The 26,367-nt window shown below is 37.9% G+C and overlaps 1 long non-coding RNA gene across 1 annotated transcript in view; it reads left to right on the forward strand.

Moving 5' to 3' along the window:
• The first annotated feature begins 3,124 nt into the window (after positions 1-3,124).
• LOC143290192 (uncharacterized) overlaps positions 3,125-26,367 on the forward strand; it is a 57,626-nt gene continuing 34,383 nt past the window's right edge. The window contains exon 1 of the long non-coding RNA XR_013056349.1: positions 3,125-3,323. This is a non-coding gene — a long non-coding RNA (uncharacterized LOC143290192). The remainder of the gene's footprint in view (positions 3,324-26,367) is intronic.

Consider the following 26,367-nt stretch of genomic DNA (forward strand, 5'->3'; position numbering starts at 1 on the left):
GAACAAGTTTAGCCAGGTTTAGGTTGAGATCTTTCGGATCATTATGCTCATAAATATTTGTTTCAAACTGACCCATACATAATCTCCTCTTGTCCGATGTGCGGTTTTATAAAGGAGGATGAGTTATATTTCGTGTTTCATTGCAAAGCGTCTGCTGATATTTGTGAAAAATGTACTGTCTTTAAAACATATTCTGCAAAGAATGAAGATCTGTTTAGTGTACTGAACGTACATCATGAAAATTCATTTCAGTCTCCTGCAAAATATATTGCCGAAACATACAACCTTCGAAGAAAAATGAAAAACATCACTCACTGTTGTTCCTAACGAAATTGACTTTGTGTAAACTGCTATGTATGAAAAAAACTGTTTGTCTTCTATTACAGATATATTGAGATTTCTTCTCATCACAAATTAATGTAAATTGGATGGTCGAAGTATGTAGTTTTCTTATCAATTGATAAGAACATGATGGGAAAAAAAAGATGAAACGAATATTCAAAACATACAACTTGTATGTTTTGAATATTCATTTAATCTTTTTTTTTTATAACGATTTTATTGTTGTTGTTGTGATTGTATCGCCATGTCATTAGGGCTGTTATTGACATTAAATGGGTTCTGAGTTCTCTCTCTGTATCTCTGTCTCTGTCTCTCTCTTTCTCTCCCCTCCTCTCTCTCTCTTTGTATTTTGTATAAGTGGCGCACTGATTTCTCTCAGTCTCATCTTTGATTCACTTCCACTTACATTTTACTTACATTTTCCAGTACGCTCATCTTCTGAGTTCTTGAGTAACTTTTAAGTCGTCAACATCATTCGTATGTATCTATTCATGTATTTGTTTATTTATTCATTTATTTACTTATTCATCTGTTCAAACATTCACTATTTACTTATTTGTGTATACATTTATTTATTTATTCATTCAATTATTTATACATTTACCCATTCATTCGTTTATTCATTCATTCATCCGTTTATCTATCTACTTATTTATCTATCTACTTATTCATTCATGTTTCTATCTATGTACTAATTTTATTTATCTATTTATGGTCATTTTCATGTGTGTGTGTGTGTGTGTGTGTGTGTGTCTGCGTGCGCGCGCGCGCCTTTTAATTTTGTGTAGTTATGTGAAAAAAAGATAATTGTATTCATTAGAAAATTGATCATATTTTATTTCATCAATGAAAAAGCAACTTACGTGCCTATTTTAAATCGGCTATTCTTTCACTCATTTTGTTCGTGTGATCATTGTATTAATTATTCGGCTGTTTATTTACTTAGTCATGTACTTATTCATTCATGTGTCTGTCTTTATATCTATTCCTTCAATTAATTGTTTATTTACTTGTCACTTTGTTTATCAATTATATATTTATTTATTTTGCTTCGTGGATTCAAAATCTCTACACATCCCTCTAACCAACCGTGCAGTCGATGTCCTGTTACATCTACCACTACTAAAAACAGTCACCTTTTTTTTTTCTCTCCCCTCCGCCCACCCTCTCCCCCACCCACCTTTTTTTTTTTTTTTTTTTTTTTTTTTTTAATCTAGGTTCCAGGTCTATGTCTGGGTCGCCAGTAGTGCCGGGCTGGAAAGAGCTTCCTAGAGATAATTGATCATTAGATACCATCTCTACACACGTCAGCTTTTACGGCCATTCCACTTACGTCTTCTGCTGCGGTAGGTCCGGCCTCATTTGCATAAAAGGGAGCGGGGACTTCACAGAACCTGCACGAAAGGAAGCAGCCAATCAGAGACGAGCAGCCCACCCCCCACAACCTCCCACCCTCTCGGTTTCCGCGGAGCTTCGGTCTGTCGTCCATAGCGCGCGCGCTCTCTGTGGTTGGTTGGCGCCACCCACTGTTTGACTGCGGGGCCTTGAAAGAGAAGCCTGTGGAGTTTACGCATACGTCGCAGTCATGTGGCTTTAACTGGGGCAGAGGGCCCTACCTCTCGCAGAGTGAAAGAGACTGAGTGGGTTTTAAAGAGGTGGGGTCTGTCAGGACGGGGGGGGGGTTCAGCCAGAAGACGAGCGCAAAATATGCGATGATTGGACGCACGCAGCGCAAAAAAAAAAAAAAAAAAAAAAAAAGAAAAAAAAAAGGTTGGTAATATTGAACAACTGGCGGCGAGGCGGACTGTTCTTCCCGTCTTTTCTCGTCGCTTCTCTTTCTTTCTTTTGCCTCTCCTTTCTTCATTTTCCAAAGTTCTCTTTTGTGTGTGAGTGTGTCTCATGCTCTTTTCTGACTCTCAACCGCTAACTTCTCCCCGTCTCTCTCTCTCTCTCTCTCTCTCTCTCTCTCTCTCTCTCTCTCCCTCTCTCTCTCCGTCCCCCTCTCTCTCTCTCTCTCTCTCTCTCTCTCTCTCTCTCTCGCACACAGCAAACTTTACGGCGGGCTCCCAACTGAAGGTGTTTTTTTGGGGGGGTTGCTAGTTCGTACATACGTCAATGCGTTTGTGCGCGTGTCAGTGCATGTTAGTTCGTTTGGTATGAATATGTAGTTTCGGAGACTGAAGACCCATTATCCGGTTGTCAGCACCCCAATCCCCTCCTCTATCCCCTCTGTCTGCCTGTATCTGTTTGTCTGTCCGTTTCAGTGTCTGTTTCTCTCTCTCACACACACACACACACACACACACACACACACACACACGGGACAACTGAAACCATCACAGCCTAACTACCACAATCAATGATACACGTCCGCCCGTCTTCTCCTTCCCTTGCTTCTCCTCCTCCTCCCACCCACCCCTTTTTGCCCCCCCCCACCCCCCGCCCCCCACCTTCCTCACTACTGCTTCCTTCTCCCTCCGTCCTCCAAGACCCCCCTCCTGTTTGGCTCGCGCTGTTCCCGCTACCTCCCACCGGCAAGTCGTCGCGCCAGCTTTGGGCCAGTCTTGATAGCGCTGTGTGAGGCTTGTGTGTGTGTGTGTGCGTGTGTCAGTGTGCAGGTGATGAGACGGACTTTATACTGCACTGCACGGCTACCACCTCCTTTCCTTTAACCGTTCACATTCACACACATCATACAACAACACACTACTGAGCTCGTGTGTGTGTGTGTGTCTGTGGTGGTGGTGGTGGTATGGTGTGGTGTCAGTGTGGTGAGTGTGCGCGCACTGAAATGAGATTCGAGAAATACTGAGACGTGCCTTGCATCTATCTACCTACCTACCAGGCTGTCGGAACTTCTTGGCTGTGCATTGCAGTTAGTCCTCAACAACCTTCTTCATTGTGTTCGTGGTGGTGGACTACTACTAAATTTTTTTTTTTTTTTCACGGGGCAAATCGTTGCCGTTACCGCTACGAACAAGGTAAAAATTAGTCGAGGGGAGGGGAGACAGTGTGTGTGTGTGTGTGTGTGTGTGTGTGTGTGTGATATTCAGAGACAGAGACAGACAGGTTTGATCTTTTCTTACTGTCTGTCCCAAGGATTCTATTTTCTTTTCTTTCCTATTTTTATCCATTCGTGTTTTGTGTGCATGTGTGTGTGTGTGTGTGTGTGTGTGTGTGTGTGTGTGTGTGTGTGTGTGTGTGTGTGTGTGTGTGTGTGTACGGTTAAGCTCGCGTTGACAGCTCGTTTAGTTTGCGATTGTGGTTTTATATTATTATGATGTTCAGCCTGCGACAGGGATTAATAATAACAGTCACAGCGCCGACAACTATAGTGGCGTTCTACTCAGTTAATGTTAATGTTCTGTCGACAGCGTTGCTGCGGAGTTCTGTGGTGTGTCGTAATGGTTTTTAAAATACTGCTGGAGTGTGTGTGTGTGTGTGTGTGTGTGTGTGTGTGTGTGTGTTCCGTTTTTTTTGTCTGTGGGGTATGTACCTAGTATGATGATGAGGGCGGATGGGTGGTGGCGTTGGATGCTAGGTTTCGTGGTTAGTTTATGCTGACAGCTATTCTGTTCGAATGGTTTGTGGTGTTGTCTCTCATCATCAGCATCAGCTCCCATCTCTCTCTCTCTCTCTCTCTCTCTCTCTCTCTCTCTCTCACCTGTCTCGATGTGTCTGCTTCAGTCATCACTGAAGATGCACCAGGCTTACTGCAGTTCAGTAGAAAGCATCGGTTTGCCGTGAGCAGGCGTGGCAATAATAGACCCCATTATTATTATTAGTAGTAGTAGTTGTATGATCATAATTATTCACACTGCATTGCTAATCATTATGCTCTTCAGTCGTCGACGCCGGCCGACACTGAAATCTGGCGCGCGTTGTTGTTTATATTATTATTATTATTATTATTATTATTATTACTATTACTATTAGTATTGGTATTATTATTATCATCATCATCAGTATTATTATTATCATCATCATTATCTGTAGCTGGCCTATCAATGTGGCATCAACCCAAAACCAATTACCGGCCATAAAATTTGTTGGTTCAGTCACAGCTAATTCTTCAAACTGACTTCTTTTTTTTTTTTCGTACTTTGACTTGTTACAGTCGTAATTATTTTGTAGCTGTTGTGATTTGGAAAACAAAAACTTTGTACTTTGAATGTTAGTCATTCATAAGGTAGTCCTGGTGACTCTGTGATGCTTCTGACTCTGCTGAGCATTGGACGTTCTCCTTTAGGACTGTACACCTCATGGTCACAGTGCACCGTTGGCCTCTTTCGCTCCATGCAGTTTGCACACTGTGAAATTAGGGGACTGCATATTTGTCACATGAACATAACACACGTTGTCATTTGCGGAATGTGCCTTTGTCATTATTTTGAAGGTGACACGCACTTTTGTCGTTTGAAGAGTAAGCGTATTGTCAATTTAAGATTATAAACTTTGTCGATTTTTTTTTTTATATAAAAGATTACACTTGTTTGTCGTTTGAAGATGACACACACTTATCGTTTGAAGATTATACACTTTGTCATTTAAATATGACACACTTATCCTTTGAAGATTACACACTTTGTCATTTAAATATGACACGCTTATCCTTTTAAGATTACACACTTTGTCATTTGAAGATGACATTCATTTGTCATTTAAGGATGACATAGGTTGTCACTTGATTACGACACAGTTGTCATTTGAAGAATACACACCTAGTCATTTGGATATTGCATACATTTGTTATTTGAAGATGAAATATTTGTCACGTGAAGATAACACACTTCGTCACATATAGAGATTACACACTTTGTCATTTGAAGATGACACATTTATCATTTGAAGGTAGCACACTTAGTCACGTATAGAGATTACACACTTTGTCATTTGAAAATTACATACTTTAATCACTGTCACCCCTTTGACTGTCACTTGAAGGCACGGATCGGGTCATAGGATTTCACTGTCACAACTTTCATTGTCATTTAAAGAATGTACATTTTGTGATTTCACTGTCATCACTTTGATTATGACGGGATATTTCAATGATCAGAGTTTAACAGCCACCGCTATGTTATAAGAGCATTTAGAACTTCATTGTCACCACTTGAATTCTCAGTTGATAATTTCTTTCTTGAAAAACATAATTTGTTTTGATAAATGAAAAAACAAAATCATTGTCCACCACCCTGATTAACAATTTAGGATTTCACATAAAAAAAAAATCACTGTCACCTCTTTGATTGTCAATTGAGGAATTCACATATTAAAAAAAAAAAAATTCACTGTCACCACTTGGATTGTCATTTGAGGATTTCACGCTATAAAAATATTCACTGTCACCACTTTGATTGTCACTAGAAGATTTCACATTATAAAACAAAATATTCACTGTCACCACTTTGATTGTCACTTGATGATTTCACGCTATAAAAAAAGATTCATTGTCACCACTTTGCTTGTCAATTGAAGATTTCACATGATAAGAAATATTCACTGTCATCGCTTTGATTGTCATTTGATGATTTCACGCAATAAGAAAAGTCATTGCCACCGCTTTGATTATTAGTTGAGGATTTCACATTATGAAAAGATTCATTGTCACCACACTGATTGTCAGTTGACGATTTTACAATGTAAAACAACAACAACAACAACAAGAAAAAAAAACCCCAGAAACTGTCACCACTTTTGTCAGTTGCGGATTTCACACTTTGAAAAAAACAAACAAAAAAAAAAACAAAACGGTCAGCAATGCGTCAGTTGAAGATTTCGTACTTTTTGTTTTAAACCAATCACCATGTTGTCAGATGAGTTTTTACACTGAAGAATTATTTATACAGTCACCGATTTGATTGTCCGTAACTAAAGATAAATAGATAAATTAATAAACTGATATATGAATGAAAATTGAAAATAAACGCGAACACTTTGTTTGTTGAATGAAGATTTAAACACTTGAAGGGTTGCAAAATGAACACGCTTGTCAACCTGTCATACAATTGTACAATTGTACAGTTGTATTTTCAGCTTCTGTGAAGTCTGGTCATATACTTTGCCCTTTAATTAAACAGAAGGAGGACAACCTGTTTCGCAACACACGTACTGTAGATTGTAGACATTTTGTTGGGTTTTTTTTTTGTTTTTTTTTCTTTTTTCTTTTCACATTTGAATGTTTATCATTTGAAATAAAAACAATAAATGAACAATTCTTTATTTTATTTCACTGTATGTACATCTTAGCTTGGTTTTGTAGAAATCCATGTATGATCACTTTTAAACTTCTAGCTATGATGACATCCGTCGCATATTCATTATGTACATTCATTAGGATAGGACTATATGTCTTCTTCTTGTTCTGTCCATCTGTGACTGTGTTGTATTGTAACATGTTCCAAATAAAATACTGTTTATACCAATAAATTGATGAACACATAAATAAATAAACAAACAAGTAGATAAATAAATAAACAAACTAACAAATAAATGAATGAATAAATAAATAAACAGATAAATAGAGATAGTAGAAACGGATGGCTGAGTTTAGTGGAAACATCATTGAAGGAGTGTAGGATCTAAGAACAATATTTGAAATAAAATCTACATTGAAAGAAAAAAAAAAAAAAAAAAAAACACAAATGATTTTTTATTTATTTATTTATTTATTTATTTATTTATTTATTTTTTGTAAAGAGGGATGTGGTTTAGTTTATCAAGAAGAACGACTTGTGATGAATGCAAAAGGCAAAAACAACAACAAAATGTATACATGATATATATATATATATATATATATATATATATATATATATATATATATATATATATATATATATATTTCAACGTTAACTCTGAAAAAAAACAATCACTTCGAGAATCACATACTATGAAACGGGACATGTGCTGAAGCCTCCCATAATTATGATAGTCACTGAAAGATTGCGCTGTGTAGGACAGCATGGGCCCAGTCTTATATAATTATGGATTGTCACTCGAGGAATTTTCATGTCTGTTTTGGGGTTGCACAATCATCCTTTGGCCATTTCAGAATTCAAAACTGTGAGGATAACAGTCACTGTCTGACAGTCATTTGGAATCAAAACAGATTTCCAAGTAACTTCAGGGTTATCCCCCCACCACCACCACCCCAAAAAAAAAAAGAAAAAAAAAAATAATAATAATAAGATGAAATAAAATAAATCGCTCATTTTCTTTTGGTGACTTGAAAGTTGCCCCAATTTAGGTTTAAAAAAAAAAAAAGTCAGTATCTTATTTATCAATTATTGAGTTATGTTCCCTTGAATTGCAGTCACTGTTTATGTTCAGTTTCTGATGTGTGTGTGTGTGTGTGTGTGTGTGTGTGTGTGTGTGTGTGTGTGTTCAACAGGAGACTGCAAACTTTAAAAAAAAAAAGAAAAAAAAAGTTGACTTCACATATTTACTGCAAGGCAACTTGAGAGATCTCAGCGCCACCCCCCCCACCCCCACCCCTATCCCCCTTCTTCATTTGATTCTTTCTTAGGGATAGCACTTCCTTGTCTTTAAAGAAAAAAGAAAAAAAAAACATGTACATGTATTCTCCCTTCCATTCTAAAACTCTTTTTTTTTCTTTTCTTTTTTTTTAATTACGCTCTCATCCTTTCTCCTTCTGTTGACTAGTCACACTGAACCCGTAGCACTGTTTTTTTTTAACTTATATGTTTGTTTGTTTGATTGAATAGTTGGACGTTAACATGCCTTGCAATGTGATACACACACACACACACACACACACACACACACACACACACATATACATATATATATATATATATATATATATATTTCTCTTTTTATCACAACAGATTTCTCTGTGTGAAATTTGGACTGCTTTCCTCAGGGAGAGCGCGTCGCTACACTGACTACAGTGCCACCCATTTTTTTGTATTTTTTCCTGCGTGCTGTTTTATTTGTTTTTTTCCTGTCGAAGTGTATATGTACACACACACACACACACACACACACACACACACACACACACACACACACACATATATATATATATATATATATATATATATATATATATATATATATAAACGAATAATGTCCACATATCCCTCCATAAGGGACATAGGCCTATACATGAATAAGATATCAGGAATCTGGAATCCTCCCCGTTGATTTCTTTCTCACTTTTATTTTTTATTCGTCCTGGTCGTCACGTCACGTTGTCTCGGAAATGAAGCGAAACACAGCGCGCGCACACACTCACACACACACACACACACACACACACACACACACACGCGCGCGCGCGCGCGCGCGCGCGTTACTTTGACACAAATCTGTCAGTCACACATGTTGTGGAACTTTTTTTTTTTCTTTTTGTTTTTCCCCTCTTCTTCCGCCCCCCCCCCCCCCCCCCCCCCCCCAAACTCCCCACGTTCAGTGCTTCCACCAAAGACCGCGTCTACGATATAGTAACAGCTTCTTTATGCCCTGTTCTTCCAAGAGTCATGGTAGTAGTATATAAATCCATTAGCAGAATCGTGTCTCTGTCTATAGGAATCGCAACAGTATTGTCAGAAAGAAAAATGCGAAGAATATCATGCGTGCTCTGTTGCGGTATTTATACGGAAGACAAAATAGACTGGAATGGGGAGGGGGAGATGGGGGGCGGGGGGTGGGGGGAAGGGGGAGAGAGAGGCAAGGGAGGGTGGTGAGGGTGGGGGTGGGGGGTGCTAGGAAGGGGGAGGGAGGGAGGAAAAGGCAGAGAGAGAGAGAGAGAGAGAGAGAGAGAGAGAGAATAGCGTTCCCACTGAGAGTGGGTAACATAAACAATGACATACTTTACGGCCTCTGTCGCGTCGGCTCATGTGTTTTCAATTTGTGTGTTGCGTTTCAGTTTGTGAATTTGTGTGTGTGTGTGTGTGTGTGTGTGTGTGTGTGTGTGTGTGTGTGTGTGTGTTGGGAAGGGGAGGGGGTGAGGAGGAGGAGAGAGAGGGAAGGGGAGGGGATTACTTTGGGAGGCTGCCTCCTCGAGACTTGCTGAGTGGGTTTTCAAAATCGAAAACGAAAATTAAATGACTTGCACTTCTTCTGAAATATCTCATGCGTGTGTTAGGGTGTTTGCCTTGGAAGTTCTTGCTTACTCTGTTGTTGTTTTTTGGTATTATTATTATTATTTTTTTTTTTTGGTTTCACTTGAATGAAACGCACACATACAAGTGTGTGTGCGCACGCACACGCACATACGCACAAACACACACACACACACACACACACAGGGAGTTCACATACACATGTTTACGCACGCATGTGCGCGTGCTCACCTACAAATGCACACTCAACAACCACAAACAAACATCTAAAAAAAGTAATTTCTATATAAAAAGAAATGTTGAAAAAGGAAAGTGAAGAAAAAAAAAAGTTGCTTTCTAACAATTTATTCTTGAACTTGTCAAAAAGTGTCTTTTTTTTGTTTGTTTGTTTGTTTGTGTTTTTCCAAATAAAACAGTTGTACTTTTTTTTTGTTATATTTGTATTTAAGACGGAATGATGGGTGGGGGTGGAGGTGGGGGGCGGGGGTTGGTGTGGGGTGAAGGCAGGGGGTGGAGGGGAGGGTTCAACTTAATGACTCGGATTTTGTCGTAGTTATTGTTGTTGTTATGTATCTGTGTCTTGTGTTTTTTTCATTTATATAATCAGTTTCTACTATGTTTTCAGAAAATAATTACGTAAAAAATAAAAAAAAAATGAAAAATAAAAATCGAGAGATGATTTCTTTTGTTTAAAGCATGCAGGGTGCATTTGATCTAACACTGTGAAACGGGTTTTTTTTTCTGCTTTTTTTTCTTTTCTTTTTTTTTTTTTTTTTTTCACTCAGCGCTTCCACACCAAAGACGGTGTCTACAAAGTAGTAGCACCTTTCCGCGTTGTTTTTCCTGAGTCATAGTAGATTTTTTTTTTTTTTTTTTTTTTTTTTTTTTTTTTTTTTGCGGCTGTTTCAGGCACATGTTCACCAAGAACAGTTTAAAGGAAAACTGTATTTGAAAAAAAAAAAAAAAAAAAAAAGAAAAGAAAAAAACAACGTTTCACCCCCCTCCCACCCCCCCACCCCCCCCCACACACACCCAGTATCATTTAGTTATCCAGTTGTTTTATAAAAAGATAGTTGTTTTGGGTTGCTGTTGTTGCTGCTGCTGCCGTTTTTTTGTTTTTTGTTTTTTTTGTTTTTGATTTTGTTGGGTTTTTTGTTGTTGTTTTTTTAACTCACTCAGTACGGCCAGTCCTCTCTTCTGCTCTACACAAATCCCTCGGATGTCCAGTGGGTGTCTCAATGACCCAACCTTTAACTTCCGTCGTCAGAATTGTGGTATTCTTTGTCAACATTCAACTCTTCAGTATAAGAGCCTTCTTCTTGCAATATTTTGATAATGGTAATTGGAGTGAAACCCTGTTAACGTCGTCTCTTTCGCCGTTCGTATGGAGAGAGTTAACAGAATAGTAGTAGTATGTGAAAGAAAAAACACTTTCTGGCTGTTTACATAGAAATCAGCAAAATTCCCCCCAGGCCCTGTAAGAAGAAAACTGAAGAAAACTGTGTGTAGGTTTCCGAGAAGTCCCTAACTTTTTGACTCACTTGTGTAAACAAAGTGAGTCTATGTTTCAACCCGGTGTTCGGTTGTCTGTGTGTGTGTGTGTGTGTGTGTGTGTGTGTGTGTGTGTGTCCGTGGTGAACTTTAACATTGACATTTTCTCTGCAAATACTTTGTCAGTTGACACCAAATTTGGCATAAAAATAGGAAAAATTCAGTTCTTTCCAGTCATCTTGTTTAAAACAATATTGCACCTCTGGGATGGGCACAAAAAAAAGAAGCCTAATTACATGCAAACTGCATTTACTGTTATATTTATATTTTTTGTATTCTCTAAACTTGGCACTTTGACCTCTTATTCTGACACAACAACAAGAGGAGTCATTATTATCATTTTTTGTTCAAACAGGAACTTCTTGATCCCTGTATTGCAGTCATATCTGTCTATGCATCAGTCCATGTGACAGTCTTTTATTTTTTCATTATCTGTCTCTGTCGCCTTTTCTGTTTCTGTCGCTCTCTCTCTCTCTCTCCCTCCCTCCCTCCCTCTCCCTCTCCCTACCCTTGGTGTATTTAAATACATACATACATACATACATACATATACTCTCTCTCTCTCCCTCTCCCTACTCTTAGTGTATTTAAATACATACATACATACATACATATACACATATTATATCCCAAAACCAGTACAGGAGTGTGACACGGACCAACTGCAAATTGTACATCAGAATTAATAATATATGTACACCGAATATCCCCCCCCCCCATCCCCCTGTCTCCCCCCAGCTGTCGTCCTGAGATGGATACAATAATCGTTGTCATAAAACATACCTGTTCTCTTATCACCTGATCGTCAGCCCATTGAGACTTTTGTATTTTCATATATTAAAAAGATTATTTAATATAAAGAATATATATATATATATATATATATATTGTATGCATACAATAAATCATCTGCAGTGTGTATGTGTGCGTGTGTGTGTGTGTGTGTGTGTGTGTGTGTGTGTGTGTGTGCGTGTGTGTGTGTGTGTGTGTGTGTGTGTGTGTGTGTGTGTGTGTGTGTGTAAACATTGGTATTTGAACGCAATTTTGGAATGCGGTATTTTCGATTTGATATTATAACAGGGCCTCTGATAATGGACCCTTTTTTTTTCTTTTTTTTCAATTTTCAGGGTGAGTGTGGAGTGTGTTGTGAGCTGGAGAGAGAGAGTGTTTCTGTTGTATCACTTTGGAGAGTATAACTATAATTTTGATGTTGATAAACAGTGAGGCCAGGAGATTAAATGATTAAAGAGGCTATGCCAGTCTGGAATAAAAGCTAATTTGTGTTTGCACATTTCTTCTGTCTTTGCTGCTGTGTGCACATGACAAATGATCGGTATAAGAGCAAGCCCGGCGCTTCCTTTTGTTTTCGTTTTCTTTTTCTTTTTTTTTTTTCTTTTTTTACTTTTTTTATTGAGGAAGTGTCTGGGTTTGTTCCAATGTACCTTTTATTTACCTGTGTGCTAGCTGAATCGGTAGCGTAAGCAGCACTGACAAGACGTTGTGTACCTTGTTTATGGAAGAGAGTTACCACTCTTTTACTATTTTATAATTTTGATGTGTATGTTGTCTGTCCGCCTGTCTGTATGTTTAGGTTTTGGTCGGTTTCTGTCTTTGTCTGTCTCTCTGTCTGTCTGTATCTCCCTCAGCCTTCTCTCTCTCTCTCTCTCTCTCTCTCTCTCTCTCTCTCGTTATAATGTATTTTTTGTTGTCTCTATATTTACACGGATACAATGCACGGTTTATTGTCTATATTAATGCTTATTTGTTTATGTGTTTTCGCTGAGTTGTATTATGTTTACGTATACTCCCTTCTTGCCTTTCTTCTCTTTTCTTTTTTCTCAAGGCCTGACTAAGCGCGTTGGGAGATGTGGTGTAGCGTATATGGATTTGTCCGAACGCAGTGACGCCTCCTTGAGCTACTGAAACTGAAACTGATACCCCCTTCACTAGGGGCTGTGGCCTGATTGTGAATAAACCATTCCAAATTCCAAAATTCCAATTCTCTCTCTCTCTCTCTCTCTCTCTCTCTCTCTCTCTCTCTCTCTCTCAGAGTGTGTTTGTGTGGGGTGGGTGGAGGTGGGAGACAGACAGTGCCAATAACTATGTGCATATATATATATATATATATATATTATATATATATATATATGTGTGTGTGTGTGTGTGTGTGTGTGTGTGTGTGTGTGTGTGTGTGTTGTATGTAGATGTGTGTGTGTGTGTGTGAGAGAGAGAGAGAGAGAGAGAGAGAGAGAGAGATTGCCTGTATATGCCCAAGTGTGTGTGTGTGTGTGCACGCGCACGTGTTACGCTTGTGTGTGTGTGTGTGTGTGTGTGTGTGTGTGTGTGTGTGTGTGTGAGTGAGTGCAAGTGTGTCTGTGTTTGCGCGAATGTGTGTATTTCTGTGTGGATATCAATGTGAGAGAGAGAAGGAGAGAGATAGGGTTGTGTCTATGAGCACAAACACACACACACACACACACACACACACACACACACGCACGCACACACACACACACACACACACACACACACACACACACGTCTACCCCTCCTTTCTGAGCACAGAAACTAAAGCCGTGTAACTAACTGTTAGACTACTCGATTCCACACACACACACACACACACACACACACACACACACACACACACACACACACACACACACTGCAGGCTCCATTATCACCCGTTCTTTTGTATCGTGTTGGCTGTAAAAGAGAGGATATTCATTCCATGGCAAAGAGGTATGTGCGTGCGTGCGTGTGTGTGTGTGTGTGTGTGTGTGTGTGTGTGTGTGTGTGTGTGTTTTCCGTAACATTTCTGTCTCCACGAAAGTCTATCTACACACACGCGCGCGTAGATAGATAGAAATAAAGAAAGATAGATATGATATATATACAGAGAGAGAGAGAGAGAGAGAGAGAGAGAGAGAGAGATTCAAAAGTCAGAACATGTGCAACTATAAACTGATAATAAACCTATTTAATTTTCGTCATCTGAGCACTGAAAAGAATATTTCACTGTTTTTTCTTTTTCTGTTTACGTTTTTATATGTATTTTCGTTATAGATCCATAAACAAAGTATTTGGATTTGTTATTATTTTATATACATATATATTTATATATATATTTAGTTTCGTTATATGATTTTAATATTTTAGTTTGTTTTAACATTTGTATATATTCATTTTCAATATCTGAATAATGTATTTGAATTTGCACTTAAAAGTTTACAATTTTATATAGAGATTTTTTTTTTTTTTACCGCAATAAATGATCATTAAACCGTAGGGCAGATTTCTACAGTCTATAATTATTTAATCTATAATTAACCACTGAGTTTGAAGTGACTGTGACGATGTGGAAAGTATATTCTAAGTTGTGAAAGATGAGTTATACTTCAGGATTATTTGGTAAATTTCACTGTTGTCAGGCGACAGGTGAAATCAAAATGACGCTATACTCTTGAATGTTTATTTCTTTTTTTGTGTGTGTGTTGTTGTTGTTCTAATAGAATAGAATATGAATAAATGATGCGACGTGATGTAATTGCATGCTGTATGTTCTGTCACGCAATGTTCTCTTTATGTTATATCATGTCAGGCCTATGTGATATAGCACACACAACGCACTATCATCACATGAAATATATTCTTTCCTTTTTTTTTCATATATTCTTCTCTCTCTCTTTTTTTTTTTTTTTTTTTTTTTTTTTTTTCATTTGCCTGACGAAAAGCCTGTGGTCCGACACGTCGCTTCTTCTATCCAATGTAAGTCGACTTTTACCAGGATTCTTTTAGTCTACCTCATACTGGAGTGATGGCCTAGAGGTAACGCGTCCGCTTAGGAAGCTGGAGAATCTTGAGCGCGCTGGTTCGAATCACGGCTCAGCCGCCGATATTTTCTCCCCCTCTACTAGACCTTGAGTGGTGGTGGTCTGGACGCTAGTTATTCGAATGAGACGACAAACCGATGTCCCGTGTGCAGCATGCACTTAGCGCACGTAAAAGACCCCACGGCAACGAAAGGGTTGTTCCTGGCAAAATTCTGTAGAAAAATCCACTTCGATAGGGAAAACAAATAAAACTGCACGCAGGGGAAAAAGGGTGGTGCTGTAGTGTAGCGACACGCTCTCCCTAAGGAGAGCAGCCCGAATTTCACACAGAGAAATCTGTTGTGATAAAAAGAAATGCAAAATTAAAAAACAAATAAAAACAAAAACAAACAAACAAACAGCAACAACAACAACAGAAAAACCCAACCAAATACTGTATTCATCATAACAAAATGTGAAAACCTTTTATCGCCGGCATTGTTAGGGTAATTAGATCATGTTGTTGGTATGACTTTTGAAATTGTGTTGTTGGGTTTTTTTTAAATTAAAAAAAAAATCTATTTTTTCATTTTTATTTTCTATCATTGTTGCCCCCTGTTTTTTTTTCTGTTTTTTTTTTTTCAGAACATTGAATGCCGCAATGGTATATTTGGATAATTACAAAAAAGTAATCTTGTTTCCAACATTGTATGCCGCAAGGGTAGATGTGGATAATTACAGAGAGTAATGTTGTTTCCAACTTTGAATGCCGCAAGGGTATATTTGGATAATTACAAAGAGTAATGTTGTTTCCAACATTGAATACCGCAAGGGTATATTTGGATAATTACAAAGAGTAATGTTGTTTCCAACATTGAATGCCGCAAGGGTATATTTGGATAATTACAAAGAGTAATGTTGTTTCCAACATTGAATACCGCAAGGGTATATCAGGATAATTACAAAGAGTAATGTTGTTCCCAACATTGAATGCCGCAAGGGTATATTTGGATAATTACAAAAAGTAATGTTGTTTCCAACATTGAATACCGCAAGGGTATATTTGGATAATTACAAAGAGCAATAATGTTTCCAACATTGAATGCCGCAATGGTATATTTGGATAATTACAAAGAGTAATGTTGTTTCCAACATTGAATACCGCAAGGGTATATTTGGATAATTACAAAGAGTAATGTTGTTTCCAGCATTGTATGCCGCAAGGGTATATTTGGATAATTACAAAAGAGTAATGTTGTTTCCAACTTTGAATACCGCAATGGTATATTTGGATAATTACAAAGAGTAATGTTGTTTCCAACATTGAATGCCGCAAGGGTATATTTGGATAATTACAAAAGAGTAATGTTGTTTCCAACATTGAATGCCGCAAGGGTATATTTGGATAATTACAAAGAGTAATGTTGTTTCCAACATTGAATGCCGCAAGGGTATATTTGGATAATTACAAAGAGTAATGTTGTTTCCAACATTGAATGCCGCAAGGGTATATTTGGATAATTACAAAAGAGTAATGTTGTTTCCAACATTGAATGCCGCAAGGGTATATTTGGATAATTACAAAAGAGTAATGTTGTTTCCAACATTGAATGCCGCAAGGGTATATTTGGATAATTACAAAGAGTAATGTTGTTTCCAACATTGAATGCCGCAAGGGTATATTTGGATAATTACAAAAGAGTAATGTTGTTTCCAACATTGAATGCCGCAAGGGTATATTTGGATAATTACAAAAGAGTAATGTTGTTTCCAACATTGAATGCCGCAAGGGTATATTTGGATAATTACAAAGAGCAATAATGTTTCCAACATTGAATGCCGCAAGGGTATATTTGGATAATTACAAAGAGCAATAATGTTTCGAACATTGAATGCCGCAAGGGTATATTTGGATAATTACAAAGAGTAATGTTGTTTCCAACATTGAATGCCGCAATGGTATATTTGGATAATTACAAAAGAGTAATGTTGTTTCCAACATTGAATGCCGCAAGGGTATATTTGGATAATTACAAAAAGCAATAATGTTTCCAACATTGAATGCCGCAAGGGTATATTTGGATAATTACAAAAAGCAATAATGTTTCCAACATTGAATGCCGCAAGGGTATATTTGGATAATTACAAAGAGTAATGTTGTTTCCAACATTGAATGCCGCAATGGTATATTTGGATAATTACAAAGAGCAATAATGTTTCCAACATTGAATGCCGCAAGGGTATATTTGGATAATTACAAAGAGTAATGTTGTTTCCAACATTGTATGCCGCAAGGGTATATTTGGATAATTACAAAAGAGTAATGTTGTTTCCAACTTTGAATACCGCAATGGTATATTTGGATAATTACAAAGAGTAATGTTGTTTCCAACATTGAATGCCGCAAGGGTATATTTGGATAATTACAAAAGAGTAATGTTGTTTCCAACATTGAATGCCGCAAGGGTATATTTGGATAATTAGAAAGAGTAATGTTGTTTCCAACATTGAATGCCGCAATGGTATATTTGGATAATTAAAAAGAGTAATGTTGTTTCCAACATTGTATGCCGCAATGGTATATTTGGATAATTAAAAAGAGTAATGCTGTTTCCAACTTTGAATACCGCAAGGGTATATTTGGATAATTAAAAAGAGTAATGCTGTTTCCAACTTTGAATACCACAAGGGTATATTTGGATAATTAAAAAGAGTAATGTAGTTTGTTTGTCTGGTTTCTCCCACATTGTGTGCCGCAATCATATGTCTTGAGTTTTTAAGGGAATAATGGGGCTTTTTTTTGTTTGTGTGTGTGTGTGTGTGTGTGTGTTGGGGGGGGGTTGTTTTTGTTTTTTGTTTTATTTTTTCTTGTTTTTTATCTTCTCATGACACGCTTGGACACAATGCACATTACCAACTTGGGTACATTTTCTGTGCATAATTATCTTTCTCACTCAGATTGGAGTCAGGCAACAATTACCATTCGATATTCCTCCTACACTGTACAATCTCCAGCAAGACAGTCATTGTTATAGTCGGCTAAAGTATTTCCTAGAAAGCATTGGTGAAGTTGTTTTTGTATGTATGTTAGACTGTTTGTGTGTTCTTTGTGACGTTAAACGTTTTACACAAACATTTCTGGTATATGGCTACTAAAGCTAATGCCTGTTTCTGTTTTCCATTACTTTTCTCCTTTAAATTACGTTAGTAGAATTTGGTTACAATTGCCCCAAACACTAGTTTTCAAAAGCGTTTATTTTGCTGAAAAAATAGTCCTCTGCAAGTTTTATCACTCATTTTTTAAAAATTTTTCGTTTAATAATATTAGTACGAGTTTATGTATATACATAAGACAGATATCCTCGTTCATTATTTTTTTTTTTCATTATGTATTTATTTATCTATATATCTCATTATTTGTTTGTTTGTTTGTGTGTTTACTTATTTGGTCATTCGTGTATTTGAGTATTCATTTTTTTCATGTATTTGTATATTTGCGTTGCAATAGACTCATTCATTTGTATCTGAATTGCCGATTTACATTCATTTAGGTTCACACCATCCTATGATGCAAGATGCCCTCAGAAGCATTCTAACTTTAAAAGACGTTGTAACAGTAATGCCAATAATGATAACAATAATAACGATAATGATAATAATAATAATAATAATAATAATAATAATGATAATGATGATAATGATATTTTTTTCTCCATCTCAGTTGCGTTCATGATATAGAACATCATTTCGAAGAAGAAGCAGAAGAAGTAACAATGATAATGTTTTACTACTTTCCGTTCCATTGTGAATAGTTTAATCTTCCAAGCAAATATAGATAGCGAGCGCTATCTGCCTTAAATGAATTGATTAGCGAACAAGACTGAAACAAAGAACGGCGGTCAACAAAGAGAAGCAGTGAAGTGAAGAAGAACCGATGGTCTAAATAATGAAGTGGAGAACAATGGTCAAGAATGAATAACAGTGTCATGTTTTTGTTTTTCTTTTCAAACAGTTCTGAGGATTAAGCGACAGTACAAAAAAAAAAAAAAAAAAAAAAAAAAATCACACAGTGACCAACGGTGGATATCAACCAACCACTTAGTTACTTCTCTGTGTGTGTGTGTGTGTGTGTGTGTGTGTGTGTGTGTGTGTGTGTGTGTGTGTGTCTGACTCTGCGTGTCTGTATAGGTGTCTGTGTCTGTGTATTTGAGTGTGTGTGTTTGTCTCTCTGTGTTTCTCCATGTCTGTATCTAGGTGTGTGTGTGTGTGTGTGTGTGTGTGTGTGTGTGTGTGTGTGTGTGTGTGTGTGTGTGCGCGCGCGCGCCCACGCGTGTGTGTGTTGTGAGAGACAGAGAGGAGAGGAATCGTGTTTGAAATATGATTTCTTCCCTTAAGAATTTTGATAATTTCTTCTTCTGATACATACATACAATATGCATACATACATACATACATACATACATATATATATATATATATATATATATATATATATATATATATGTGTGTGTGTGTGTGTGTGTGTGTGTGTGTGTGTGTGTGTATGCATCTATTCATGAATATTTAATTATGCTAATGCCTCTACCTGTGTCTATTCAGAAATGTTCTTGATTTGATTCCGTCCGATTCGGATTGATTCGCTCTGTTTAGCCTTTCTTCCTTTTTTTTCTTTAGATAAGTATATTTTGTCGTTTATTATACATCGGATATTTGCGTGCAAATTGAGTGTTCGCGTTTGTTATGAAAACAAAACAAAAAAAAAGTGTATATTTTTGTTGTATGGAACACCAGATAAATGTCTTCTTCTCCTTGTTCTTGTTCTTCTTGTTCTTGTTCTTTCCTTTACTCTGTAATAGACACCAAGTTTCCAGACTAATGCAACGCGCTCGCAAGCATACACACACACACACACACACACAACACGCACGCGCGCGCGCGCGCGCAAACACACACACACACACACACACACACACACACACACAGATGCGCGACTAAATTATGCCTGTGCAGGATGAAAGACACACACACACACACACACACACACACACACACACACAGAGGATGCGCACACAGGGAGGAAAGAACGAGGAAGAAGATCAGAGACAGAGACAAGCCGACAGAGACAAAAATTGAGAGTTTCAGTTTCAGTTTCAGTAGCTCAAGGAGGCGTCACTGCGTTCGGACAAATCTATATACGCTACACCACATCTGCCAAGCAGAAGCCTGACCAGCAGCGTAACCCAACGCGCTTAGTCAGGCCTTGAAAAAAAAAATTGAGAGGACATGGACAATGATTTCGTCGTCCTCATCAACTTGACCAAACAAGGGATGGTGGTGGGGTTTTGCATGAGCGAAAAATAATTGGCATCGCTAAGTTCGTTTATCGTTTAGAACGATGTTCCCAACTCCAATGGGAAATTCCCTAGAATTAGGAACATCCTAACTCTAAGCAAACTTTGCGCTGCTGCTAAAGATCGCCACGTGCAACCCGGTTCAGGTTTATTATAAAACAGCCTTCGGTCTTCTTTTTCTATGTTGCTACGAATGCCAGTCTAGTCTATCAGTCTGTTGTGTATGAATCTTTGTGTGTGTGCGTGTATACCCCTATGTATGCATACCTATATGTATACCTATATACATGTTTGCGTGTTTATGTGTGTGTGTGTGTGTGTGTGTGTGTGTGTGTGTGTGTGTGTGTGTGTGTGTGTGTGTGTGTGTGTGTGATTTGTGCGCAAACATGGTTGTGTCATCTTACACGTTTAGCGCAGAATGCCCGAAGAGAAGAAAAACAAACAAACAAAAACAGCAACAACAAAAAACCCACAAAAAAAACACTACCTCTTAGTCTGTCTAGTATTGTTGCCAAAAGATAAGTGACTTTTCAGATACCCAAACTCGTAAACGCATAAATTATTGTTAGCTGTGTTTTTGCACACTCACGCGTTTATACAGTCACACACACACACACACACACACACACACACACACACACACACACACACACACACGCATGCACACACATATGCACGAATGTTCACTCACACACACACACACACACACACACACACACACACACACACACACACACACACACACACACACACACTGAAGCCAATATGTATCTATCAAGCTAGCCAGTTCAGTTATTCAGTTAGATAACCCACCGATAGTCTTGTTCATCCGGCTAATATTTCGACACTTTGCAAGTTTCCATTGAAACAAGGACTTGTTTATTGATGCTGTATGTCAGCGTGGGTAGCAGGTCGCATGCAAAGCACGCTTGTCCAACTAAAACAGGATATGACGTCATTAAGAGAAAATTACGGGAGCACAAACTTCAACATAAATGGACTAGCATACAAAAACAATACAACTACTACTACTACTACTACTACAACACAGGACACAGAATACTTTATCCAACTCAAAGAAATTATTTCATAGCTATTTAACCATGCGTTACTTATCTGTTTGTCAGTAGGTTGCATATAATGTTTTGTATTTATAAATTTAGCCTATGAATTTGTTTCCTATGCCTTTTTTTTCCTCCCCCCCATAATTATCTTGATTTGTCTTTTTCTTATTTTTAAATCCGTCATCTCTATTCCAACAAATGCAAATCTATTCATTTTTTATTACAATTTATTATTAAAATCACTAATAATAATAATGATGATAATGATAAATTTATCATTGTTTTCATTAGCACTACTGTATTTAAGTATATATATATCTACTATATCAGGTGGAGTGATGGCCTAGAGGTAACGCGTCCGCTTATCTGAGCTGGTTCGAATCACAGCTCAGCCGCCGCTGGACCCCTCCACTAGACCTTGAGTGGTGGTCTGGACGCTAGTCATTCGGATGAGACGAAAAACCGAGGTCCCGTGTGCAGCATGCACTTAGAGCACGTAAAGGAATCCCACGGCAACGACAGGGTTGTTCCTGGCAAAATTCTGTAGAAAAATCCACTTCGATTGAAAAAAAAACAAAAAAACAAAACTGCACGCAGGGAAAAATGCATACAAAAATAAAAGGGTGGCGCTGTAGTGTAGCGACGCGCTCTCCCTGGGGAGAACAGCCCGAACTTCACACAGAGAAATCAATCTGTTGTGACAAAAAGAGAAATACAATACAATACAATACAATATCATGATATTATTCCAAAATCACCAGCTTGAGTGAACATACTACCAATAAAGTTACCATGCAGCTAAATTACGTCAACGGGGAAAAAACAAAACCCAGCAACAACAACCATAGCAGAAACAATAAACCCACATGGGTTTTAATGATGATTTATAGGGGTGTAGTTATGTATCATCGCTGCGTGTTATTTTGGTTTAATAAACTGTACTTTATTTGAAAATGGTCACATATATAAATACAATCGAATTCGAGAAGGAATCGAGAAAGTCTTATTATGTGGATTAAGCCACGTCGTAATAGATAGAAAGATGTCTCAGTCTTCAGGTAGTTGTTGTTTTTTTTGTGTTTGTTTGTTTGATTTTGTGTTTTTTTTTGTTTTTTTTTGCATTATACAAACAAACAAAAAAGTAAGAATAGCGCAGCTGACAAATTGAAAAAGAAAAAAAAGAGGAGACATGCGGTTAGAGAGAGGAAAAGAAAGCAGCATCAATGCAAAAAAAAACAAACAAAAAAACAACAACCGGAACCTGGGCTTGGAATGCGCAGAGATATTTACGGGACAGTATTTACTGCGCTCTGCTGCGCTCTGGCATCGGAGGAGGAGGAGGAGGAGGAAGAGGAGGATGTTGATGATGATGATGATGATGATGATGATAAAGAGTAAGGCGACATACCAGAACTGCAAGGTGATTTATGTATGATGGGTGGGAACCTCTTAGTTCTTCGTCTGTAGAAGACTTGGAATTCACTCCCATTATTATTTCTTCTTTCCCCCCCCCCCCCCCCCCCCCCAGTCTGTCACAGTCGTTCACTTCACATCTTTTGATAAAGCAAATCTTTGAATCATCCCTTTTTTTAAACAGTCTCGATCTTCATCATAATAAGATTTCGCGCTGTATTCTGTGCGTTCACACATTATTCTTTTCTTGTGCGTGCGTGCGTACGTGCGTGTGTGTGTGTGTGTGTGTGTGTGTGTGTGTGTTTGTCTGTGTGTGTTGTTGTTGTTGTTGTTGTTGTTGCTGTTGTTGTGGTGGTGGTGTCGGTGATGGTGTACTTTGTGTCTGATGCACATGTTCATATAAAGCGCGTTCCGGTGTTCTGAATCTAAATGATAATAGCAACGATAATAATAACAATATTTGATAATAACAGTAAGGAGAAGAAGAAGGAGGAGGAAGAGGACGAGGAGAAGGCCGATAGCAGCAACAACAACAACAACAACGTCAGTGCATGGTGCTCTCAAAGACACATACTGTTTAAGGAGGTATGCTGAGAAAAAAAAAAAAAAAAGAAAAAGAAAAAAAAAAGACAAAGACAAAATACTTCGTTTCAAATTCTTATTGTTTTCATCCTCCTCCTCGTATTCACCATCAGTAATAGGCCTGTCATCATATGTTTACCTTTCTTCTTCTTCTTCTTCTTCTTCTTCTTCTTCTTCTTCTTCTTCTTCTTCCTCTTGTTCTTGTTCTTCTTGTTCTTGTTCTTCTTGTTCTTGTTCTTGTTCTTGTTCTTGTTCTTCTTCTTCTTCTTCTTGTTCTTCTTCTTGTTCTTCTTCTTCTTCTTCTTCTTCTTCTTCAATACTTTTTATTTTTAATGGACTATTTCCATTTACTGGTATCATTCGTCGTTCTTACCATTTTATCTTATTTGATTCTTTTATAATAAATGCTTTGTGTCGTTAAAAATAGACAGAATTGTAGAAAGGCCTGTACTGCGCGTAAATCTTTAACCACTAAAGATTCAATCAATCAATCTTCTTCTTCTTATTCTTTCATCTTCATCATCATCATTATCATTATTATTGTAACGGTACCTGTATAATGAGCCGGCATTCACCAACAGCAATAATCATATTTCTTTTTTTTAATTTTTTTTAATCTATTAATTTATGCGTGTGTCAGTTGAACTGCGTATGTGACAGATGGTGTGTACCTTATCTACGGAAGTGGGCAGGTACTTCTACCATCGATTCAATTATTTCCTTTAGTGATCGGTTTGTTGTTTTTTTCCCCCCGTTATCTGATTTATAAAATTTGGTCTCTCTCTCTTATCTATTCAGTGTAATTATTTGGTTGATTGATTGATTGATTCATTCATTTATCAAGTTTTTCTTCTTTCGTTTTATTTGTTTGTTCGGTTATTTCTGTTTCTTTCTTTGTTTGTTCCTTTATTCATTTATAAATTTACTCTTCAACTGCTTCTTCTTCTTCTGCGTTCGTGGGCTGCAACTTCCCCGTTCACTCGTATGTACACGAGTGGGCTTTTACGTGTATGACCGTTTTTACTACCGCCGTGTAGGCAGCCATACTCCACTTTCGGGGGTGTGCATGCTGGGTATGTTCTTGTTTCCATAACCCACCGAACGCTGACATAGATTACAGGATCTTTAACGTGCGTATTAGATCTTTTGCTTGCGTTTTCACACGAAGAGGGTTCAGGCACTAATAGGTCTGCACGTATGTTGACCTGGGAGATCGGAAAAATCTCCACCCTTTACCAACCAGGCGCCGTCACCAAAGATTCGAACCCGGGACCCTCAGATAGAAAGTCCAACGTTTTAACCGCTCGGGTATTCTGCCCGTCATCTGTCTATTAATTTATTTATTTTCGATTTGTAATATCTACTCAACGAACCGTACGTGCGAGGGTGTGTGTGTGTGTGTGTGTGTGTGTGTGTGTGTGTGTGTGTGTGTGTGTGTGTGTGTGTGTGTGTGTATGTGTGTGTGTGAGTGTGTGTGTGTGTGTGTGTGTGTGTGTGTGTGTGTGTGTGTGTGTGTGTGTGTGTGTGTGTGTGTGTGTGCGTGCAAGATTGCGCGTGAGCGTGCGCGCATCGTTCATGAAACGCATTATGTTTACTTGTGCAGGAAATGTTAACTTTAATACAGTGCATGGCGTCAAAAAAAAAAAAAAAACTTTCGGAGAAAAATAATTATTGAATTTAAAACATATGTGGTGATAGAGTATAACGATGGCGGTAGGAAGTGTTGGTTGTTTTTGTTTTGGTTTTTTTTTCATTCTTCGATTTTTTCTTTGTTTCTTTGTTTGTTTATTTCTTTCTTTCTTTCCTTCCTTCCTTTTAATTATTTGTTTCCCCTTTCCGTCCTTCTACCTTTCTTTTCTTATTGTTTTCCTTTTCTTTTAGGTTTTCCCTAACACTTTTCATTCTTTCCCTTATTTCCTATTTTTTGTGAGCTTTCCTTTATTTTTATTTTTATTTTTTATCTTTGATTTCCTTTTTATCGTTTTTTTCTTTAAAATTGATAGGTGAATAAATTAATAAATAATACAGAAATAGATAAATAAATGAACAATATGACACAACACACCAAGCCGCCAGAAACGTGTGCAGGGTCTCGAACCCTAGATCACTGGTGAACACTTGTGACTCGATCAGAACTTTATCCGAACAGTCTGTGCCACTGTGTTTTTTTGGAAATGGGGGGAACGCGTCTGAAAGAGCAGGGTGTTTGTTTCTGGAGTGATTATCGTGTATATTACACCCGAAGAAGGATACTTTTTTTTGGTAGATTTCGTTATGAATTATCGAAACCGGAAAGGTGTGATCAAGACAGGGATTTGATACTAAATCGAAATTATGATCGTAAAACAATTAAAATGCTGATCATCATGTACTGTTTTTAATTTTAATGATGGGGGGGATTTGCTCGGTTTCCAGCATGCAGCTTTCGGTTGGACAAGCGCTCGTTTCTGTACAGTACTGGTGTTAGTGAGCAGAAAATTTAATATCATTTGGATCGTTATGTGTATGTACTGGTACCAATCCCCCGCCCACCCTCCCAACACTGCCATGGACCCCGACCCCAATCTCCACCCACACAGTTTCCCCTCAATCGTCGGTGTTTTCGGGGGGGGAGGGGGGGGGGGGGGAGGGGGGGGGGGGGGGGGGGGGGGTTATGGTTGGTTTTTGTTGTTGTTGTTTCTGTGCAGCAGGAATTACATGTGAGCCAAGGTTTTGCCTTATGTTTTCTCTTCCATTGTGTACCACAAGCCCCCCACTTGTTCTCTGCGTTCTCTACTCAACAGACAGATTTGGAAAAAAACAACAACAAATAACAGGCATGGCCCCAACTGTCTCGATCCTTTCGGGACAAAGTTTTCAGTTCTGATAGTTCTGTCTCTGTGTCTCTGTCGTTCTGTCTCTCTGTGTCTGTCTGTCTGTCTCTCATTCTATGATTTATCTGTACTTTGTTTTCTGTGCACTGTTCAAACCTTGGAGACGAACGACTGGAAAAAAAAGGCACATTACACCCCCACCCCCCACCCCCACCCCCTTCTGTCACATGCACTTTAAGCTAATGACAAAGTGCCAAAGTGTTGCAAATCTCTTATTAGTTTATGTTGTTTCAGTTCTGTTTTTTTTTTTTTGTTGTTGTCTTTTTTGTTTTCCTTTCTGTTCCATTTCA

This window comes from Babylonia areolata, chromosome 15, assembly GCF_041734735.1.
Source record: "Babylonia areolata isolate BAREFJ2019XMU chromosome 15, ASM4173473v1, whole genome shotgun sequence".
NCBI lineage: Eukaryota > Metazoa > Mollusca > Gastropoda > Neogastropoda > Buccinidae > Babylonia > Babylonia areolata.